Below are 7892 nucleotides of genomic sequence, written 5' to 3'. Positions count from 1 at the left end.
GCGGCCCTGGGCGCCATGTTGCTCGGGAGTCCGGGCGGCCCAGGCCCGCTCCGGGCATAGAGGCCGCATTGTTCCCGTGCCGGGCCCGACGAGGAGCAGGTGGTGGCCGCCAGCACCCGGCGTGCTCCCCGGGGGTGAGGCCCAGGGCCCCCGCCCCGACCGCTCCCTGGGCCCCGGCCTCGGAGCGAGCCCGTTCCAACGGATGCCCAGAGAGGCTGTGCCGCCAGGGCTCGGGAACGGCCTCGTGTCCGAGTGGCCACCTGACCCTGAGCCACACCAGCTCTCTGAGCCTCAGTTTCCCCATCCATAGAAAGAACGGGGATAACGGCCCCTACCACTCAGGGCTGCCGGATGACAGAATGAAAAATGCACACAGAGGGCTGAGCACCAGGCCGGGCGCCCTGCTGGCACTCAGGGGTCGGTCGCCTTGGCCAGAGGAGCTGCAAAGCAGCCGGGCTGCTACGAGGGCACCGGCGTCCAGAGTCCAGGCTCGCCACCACACCCTCTCGGACCATCACAGACTCTTCCGCTCCACCAAAGCCAATCCTGGCCACCACACGGGGCAAAGGCGGAGCGTGCCTGTGCTCTGGCCCTCGGACCCGGTCAGTGGGCCTGAGGGTTTCAACGTGGCGCTTTTATTTGGAGATTTATCAGATGTGGCTGTCCTTCGCTGAAGGCATTCGAGCCACATCTGTGTGGCCACGCTATCTGCCGAGTCTCTCCCTCGGCCCTTTATGTGGCCAGGCACTTGCTGTCCCTGCGCACGGTGAGCCATGGGGCTGTCAGTGTGAGACAGGGGCTCCCCAGGCACACAGGGCCAGCTCTGTGCTGGAGTGGAGGGCACAGCATGGACTGACCGTGGCAGGGCCCGCTGTCCGGCTCATGGCCTTTCTGTCGGTAAGGGCTGGGGGTAAGGGGCCATCCAGACACCTGAGCATCTGGGGACGGGAGCTCGGGCTCAGATACGGCCATGCCCAAAAAGGAGGGGATGGGAGGTGGCAAGGCGACTGAGCAAGAAGGAAGCAGCCCGGGAGGAGCCCTTGGGTCCTCGGGCTCTGGTCTCACGCACGCCGCCACGTGACCATCTCGCCATCTGATGCCAGAGACAAAGCAGGTAGGATTCCGATGCCATGCGCCTGACCAGGAACGCCAGGAGTTCCATTCCAGGAACAGCTTGGCACAGCAGCCAACAGCCTGGCCCCCGGGAGGAGAGGGTCCCCCCCACCATGCTCCACGGGGAAAGCCATGGAAAACCAGGTGGCCATTTTGGGGCCGGCCCCTGACCAAGGAGAGGAGCAGAACCTGGGTTCTGGCTTCAGAGGTGGTGGGCACCCCTTACCCCAACACACACGTACACAACATCGCCACAACCAGAGGAGGCCTTGGCTGGGCCAGCTGGCTGCCCAGGAGATCATGGCCCCCGCCCCAGCGTGGGGCTCAGGACACAGCACAGCAGTGTGGGTGAGCAGCCAGGCCCGAAATCAGGTCCTTCTCGGCTGCACCCTGTGCCATCGGGTTTCGCAGCACTGCCGCTGTGCCAGGGCCAGAATCCCCAGAGACAAGCCCTTCCCCTCCTGGCCAGGCGGGCAGGGCTGCACAGGTGACACGCACAGACCCTGACACACTTAGGACACACGTGTGTCCCCGCAGGCCAGACCCCGCGAGTCTGGCGCCTCTTCGGAGCCCAGGCCAGTCTGGGTGATGTGATGCACACCCCACATGCAACTGGGAGCAGCGGCGAAGACTGAAGCCCGGCACCATCGTTTTATTATAATTTAAAATGTAATTATAAAAGGCTGATTTGGATGTGAATATCGCTGTTAAACACATGAAAGGCGAATCGAGATTTAAAAGCCCGAAATCAGCAGGTAAATATTTCAGCAAAACGCTCTTCCTGCCCTCTGAAATGCCAGAATTACGGAAGGGCGGTTCACCACCGAAAAACCCAGCCCCAGCTTTAGAAGCCAAAGGGATCAGGGACAACATTCCTTTTTTTAATCTTAAGGGAAAATTCTAACACTCCTTTAAAAAAAAAAAAAAAAGAAGGCTGTTTCACTTTGTACAAGCCATGCACACATTTCCAACCACAATAATCATCATTGCCTCTGCTGCCCCTCAGAGAACCAACGTCTCAGCCGCCGATGGAGCAGCAGGCCCAGCCGGCAGCCCAAAGGCTGGATTCCTGCAGCCACGCGGGTTTCTGACCCATCCGGAATCCGGCACAAACAAGCCTGCCTTCCAGAATCTCACAGCGAGACCCGGGCATTTACTTCCGAAGCTGCCCCCGCCGCCTGAAGAAAAGCCCGTGCCAGAGGGTTTTGTGCCTCATGACACACTGTTCCAGCCTTTTCCACCTCGACCTCACCGAATCTATCCGTGGCCTCAGACGTTGTTTCGGTCACCCCCAAAAGAGAGCTCTCTTAACGGCATTTTTTGGGGGGCAGGTTAAACAGACCACAGCGAAGCAGTTCCAGGATCCAAAAAAAAAAAAAAAAAAAACCCACGTAAAAGCAGTTTCAAAAAACAAAACCTCATTTTTGAAAGCCAAATGTTATCATTTGCCAACAAAGACGTATGGATAAGGGGAAGCTTGGCGGGGAGGGGACTCTCATCCCTCACCCCCGTCGGGGCCACCCCTCCCCTGTCTTCGCCAGCTTCACAGGGGCGTCCAGACTGAGGACCCCCTTAGCTGGCAGGGATCCCAGGCCGATGATCCACCGCAGCCTTCCCCACGTCCCCCCAACGCCAGGAAGATGTTCTCAGTTCTGGCCCCAGCCGGATCAGTCCCTAACGTGAGCCTGGGAGCCGGGCCCTGCTTCTCAGGGTGCCTTCCTGGCTGCTTGGAGGCTGTGGATTTAGCAGGAACCGAATAGAACGCGGCAGAGCAGGGAAGACGGAGACGGCTGGTGGATAAGCCTCAGAGTGAAATTCCGTTCATTTTAGTAATTCAGAAGACATCCATCCAGGCTAACTCTGGGCCAGTTCGTCAGGAGTTACAAACACACCCTCTCCAGCCAGGGAGGGTCCTGGAGGGTTGGCGTGTGGCTTAACCACGGCAGGCCAGGCTCTCCGATAACCTACACATGGCTCCCAAGTGCATTGGACAATGGGCTTTGGGAGGAGCAAAGGGCCCCAGAGAATCACAAATTCATCCGAAATTGCTCTCGATGGCCTCCTCCTGGGGGGACGGACCCTTCCTCTTAGAGTCCCGGTTTTCCTCATTTCCGTTTGGCGACTACTCCCCCCCCCCGCGCCCCCGCAGCAGACAAAGGCGCATCGGGTCTGGCCCATGGCAGGGCCCACCCACCTCACCATCCGAAACCTGAAAACCTGGCTACCTTTCTGCTTGCGAAGGTGCCCCCGCAGCCTTGCGAAAGAGATCACAGAAGGAAAAAATTAAACTTGAGAAAGTTTAGCCTCCACTCAACAAAGAAAGCCAGACTTCCCACTGAATGTCCCAAGAACCATGGGTCAGGGGACTTTCTTTTTTCCCTTTCTATAAATCTCTGTCCTGACTGGGTTGTCAGGGCCCGTGATACCCAGAAACTCGAGCTCTGCCATCCCAGCCAACGGGACACTGGTCAGTCCTGAAAATAAGTATTTCATATAAGAGATCCATTGTCTTTGCTTGGACACAGTTGTTGTGTTTTTCCCCTCCTCTTCTCTGTAACGTGGGCAAGCGCGGCCGATGCCCTGGCTCCTTTCTCGTTCCGGCAACGCTTTTTGAGGAAGGGCCATCTTGCTGGGTCTTCCTGAACCACCAGCTAAGACAGAAAATTCTCCTCCACGAAGCGTTCTGGGAAACCTATGCTTGTACTCGGCCAAAGAGCAATTAGCTCATCAGTGGTGAAACCCTCCCACCAAATCGCCACCCGCGTTGCCAGCTCGAATGCTGGCAGCTGGTGTGGCCACTCTGGACCCCCGAGTGGTGATGGCCTGCCCTTGTGCTTCCCCCGGACTCTGAAGAGGAAAGAGGCACAGGTCCGACCCCCGGGTCAGCGTCCAAGGGAGCTCCTCAAGTGCTGTTCTGGGGGGAGGCTTCACTCCTTTCTCGCGGTGAACATGTCCCAGGACCTCGCGGGGCCTTGCTCCCATCTAGTGTCCCCAGTGCCTCCGAGCCAAGTCCCCGTGACAATGGAAGCCCCGGCTTTGCAAGCTTCTTGGCATTCCACCTGAGAGAAAGTATCAAAGTTCACCTTGCACTACCACCTGTGGGGTGGCCGGGGGTGGGGGGGAGGTTAAACTCGTAGGTGTCCTTTCTAGTGAAACCAAAACAGGGCTCTCTGTGTCTTAGAAACTCAAAAACATAATCATCACTAGGGGTAAACATGGCGATTACCACTTACAACAGTAGCACGCTTTATGGCGTCCCTGCCACGTGCCAGGAATGTGCTTTGTGGGGAGGGCGCTGTCTGGCCACTCTGAACGCCCCTCTGAGGCTGCTGTCATTACTCTTGTGCTAGGGCTCAGGGTATGAGCCCGGGGCTGTGAGGTGCCTTGTCCAGGGTCACACAGTGAGCCAGGGGCAGGGCCCAGACGGGAGCTGCCCGACGGAAGCCACGACACCCCTCCCCATTCGTGGGGTTCCTGCAAGAGTATTCGCCCTTCTCCCCAAACCTGCAAGTGTACCCTCTAAGCCCAAGGAAAACCAAGCATGATGTGAGATGTTTTCCTGGCTCCCCTCCCTTCCCAAGGGGCACATACTGGTTTCCCTGGACACCAGGGAGGACTTGCTCAGCCAGAGGGCCCGTCAGGGTGGACAATGCCCTCGGGTCCCTCCCTCAGCCCCAGGGACGGCCTTCCAGTTAGGCCTCATCCACACCAGAGCAGAACAGGCCCCAGCTCCCTTCCGAGGACAGGAGCATGTGAGACAGGATCACTGACTGCCCCATCAGGTGCAAACCACACAGCCCCAACAGGTAACCCTGCCACAGAGCCCCCCGCTGTTCCCCTGTAGCCCAGCACAGTGCTGTCCGCACCTGTTCAGGTGGTGGGTGCAACCGGGCCCCAGTGGAGGCCTCATCACCATACACTGCCTGTGTCAAGCAGCCGGACCCCAGCAGCACCCTGGACACCCCTCACCCAGGATGTGGGGCTTCAAGTGGCCAAAGGCTGGGCATGACTCAGCCCCAAGTGCAAGCGAGGAAAGACCCGGGGGCCGGCCCTGGTTTAAAACAAAAGCAGAAATACCAGGGCCATCCTCCCACTAGCCCAGTGCAGTCCATGAGACCCTGTCCCCTGCTTTAGCACATTCTTTCTATTCAATCCAGAAGTGGCAAAACCCAGGCAGGCGCCAGTTCATTTGCAGAACCTCGACTTTGGTGTGCATACCCTCAAAAATAAATGTTGCCTGGGTGAGCTATCCCAACACAGTCAGAAGCCCCTGGTGGGGCCCAAGTCTCCACTGGAACTGGCTGGCTCCGAGGAACAAGGACAAAGGCAAGATAAGATGGTGTTGGTGCCCAGGCAGTGCCTCTGTCCGGGAGGGTGGGGTGGGGGCAGCACTGTTTACTAGAGACTCTCAGCCCCATCACCCTCCGTGTGCCAGGGGCACACTCAGGCCGGGGAGATGGCCCTTTGGAGCTTTGGCAAATAGCAACCCCCCACTAAGTGGCTCTGGGGGTGCCTCCTTGGATGCTCAGGCCTGTCCCTGCTCCCATAGGCCCACGGAGAAGAATCAATGGATGCCCCTTGTTTGGGGGTCAGCAGAACGCCACACCTTCCTGCCCATCACAAGATATGTCACAGGTCCTCTGTGGACCCAGAGAGAATGTCTCCTGCATTTTGTGGGCGAGGGTCTGCTGGAACTCGAGATTCTGATTAGGAACCCGGTCACTACCAATGCCAAGCCACAGCTCCCGGCTGGAACAGCACGCCTTCGTCAACAGCAACCCCGTTCCTGAGATCGCTCTTGAATGTTCCACCCGGGTTTCATGTCTGCTCGCTGCCTCTGATAGAGTCATAAATAAAAATTCAAAACGGGGGGAGGTGGGGAGGTGGGGAGGTGGGGACCAAAGCTGAGCCCGGAGCTCTGCAGCACTGAAGCAAACTTTGGGCCTCTGTGCCCGGCTTGGCCAGATCTCAGTGAAATGGTCTCCTCTTTCCTTTGGGTTCTTCCCTGGGCTCTAGGGAACCAGGAAGCCCGGGGAGAGGTTGTCGTGAGGCAGGCCTGGGCTCCTCAGGCCTCTATCCACGTTCCCGGAAACACGGCCTTCAGGTGCCTGCTCACAACTCTGGGACGTTAGGGAAACAGGCCCCCCCCCGCCCATTATTTTGTGGTCAAAGCACCCATTAAGATTCTCCAAACCACATCAATAAGATGGGGAGAGCAGAGGGGAAATCGCACCTGTGATAGGATGGTATTAAAGGGGCCTTAATCCCGCCCCCCCACCCCCAGGACGGGTTTCACTTTAACAGGATAGGTACTCACGAGTACAAACATGCATTTTAAAACCCCAAATGGACGGAACCAACGAACTAAAATAAAACGAAGACAGTGCTGGCCTGCAGAGACCGTCCTGGCTTCTGAAACCCAACTTTGAAGAAATTAATTTCAGCGTTACCTTACAACCCTGTAATTACGGCAAACGCGCATTCCTTCACCCATTTCTTGCTCCCCACAAACTCCCCAGGGCCGCCGGCTGGGCCTGTGTGTGAGCCACCTATAAAGGGGGATTTATTACGAAAAGTTACGAGTTGTGTTTCATTTTATGCCACCATAAACAAGAGCTTCCACACAAGGGCCTTTCACTCAACTGGCCCAGCGGCCGCCAACGCCTGACTGCGGCCCCTAAGTCGGCTCTCCATAAATGCTTGACCAGCAGAAAAAAAAAAAAAAAAAAAAAAGGACNGCTTTCGCTGATTTAGGAAGGGAATGAAAGATGTCGATTTTTCAAAAAGGGATTACAGCTTGCAGATAACCCTTCCAAACACATCAAACCTAAAAACAGAGGCTTTCTCTCTTTTTTTCCCCCATTCTGTTGAAGATTCCTGCTAACGCTATTTCATGCGTCCAACGAGATTCTCTGGCAAATGGTCTGCACACCTGAGATCAGAAACTGTATTTCACGAATAACAAGTTCCTGAATTTTAATGACGGCCGTGGAGTTCTAGCCAAGCTGGATGGGCTTCAGTTCAAGAGCAACCTCCCTGGTCTGAGGAAGGCCTGCCCCACAGCCTCTTCTTAGAAATCCCTTCATTAATATTTAAATACTCACTAAGCAGCGAAAGTGAGAAATGCACTTACCACCCTCAGGAGTCGCCCGGAACCCGATCGTGACCGGGGACACACAGGTCGGCTGCCCTGCCCTTGGCGGAGGAACGCGCCCGGACGCAGCCAGCGCCGCGCTCTCATGCCCACACGGCACAGGCCCTGGGCCGTGGGTCTGAGCCCGGGTCCCAAACGCTTCTCTCCTCCACGCGTGTAAATCGCAGAGTGCAGCGCGGTGCCATCTCCCGCAACTCTTCGCAGGGCGGGACGGCTCCGGGACGGAGATGGCCGGGCGAAGCGCACGGCCAGGCCCCACTCCCCCGGTCCCGCGCCGCGCCGCTCCTCCTCTCCTGACTCCGACTTGGCCGTATGGAACCATCGGACCTCTCCGAGGAGCGGCCGGCAGAACCCGGTCTCCGCGTCCGCGACTAGCGCCTCGAGGGACCTTTGTCCGGGACGAAAACGAAAGCGCTCGGGCTGGGGGCGCCCACGCCCTGCCGCGGAGGTCCGGGCCGGCGCGCCCCGCGACTTTCTCCAAGTTCACGTGCTTCCCGGGCGGGAGGCAGGCGCGGGCCCCAACTTGCAGAGCCGGGCCGTCGGGCGCGCTGAGGGCTGCCGGCAGGTTCGGGGCGGCCCAGGGGCGGCCCGGCGGCGGGCCGGGCACAATGGGCGCCGCCGGGCG

General features: G+C 58.2%; 1 long non-coding RNA gene across 4 annotated transcripts in view; it reads right to left on the bottom strand.

Annotated features, from left to right (window-relative positions):
* The window catches only part of LOC109490159, a 72954-nt gene that overhangs the window by 39812 nt on the left and 25250 nt on the right, over positions 1–7892 (bottom strand). For 2 of the 4 annotated variants that reach the window (XR_004620999.1, XR_002143426.2), the window contains exon 1: positions 7247–7886. The exons of 1 other annotated variant lie outside the window; for it this stretch is intronic. This is a non-coding gene — a long non-coding RNA (uncharacterized LOC109490159). Of the gene's footprint in view, positions 1–6563; positions 6663–7246; positions 7887–7892 lie in introns of those variants that run through there. One more of the 4 variants, XR_004620998.1, reaches the window with a different exon arrangement.

Source organism: Ailuropoda melanoleuca, chromosome 15, assembly GCF_002007445.2.
Source record: "Ailuropoda melanoleuca isolate Jingjing chromosome 15, ASM200744v2, whole genome shotgun sequence".
Classification (NCBI taxonomy): Eukaryota; Metazoa; Chordata; class Mammalia; order Carnivora; family Ursidae; genus Ailuropoda; species Ailuropoda melanoleuca.
This window is presented reverse-complemented; position numbering and strand designations above follow the sequence as displayed.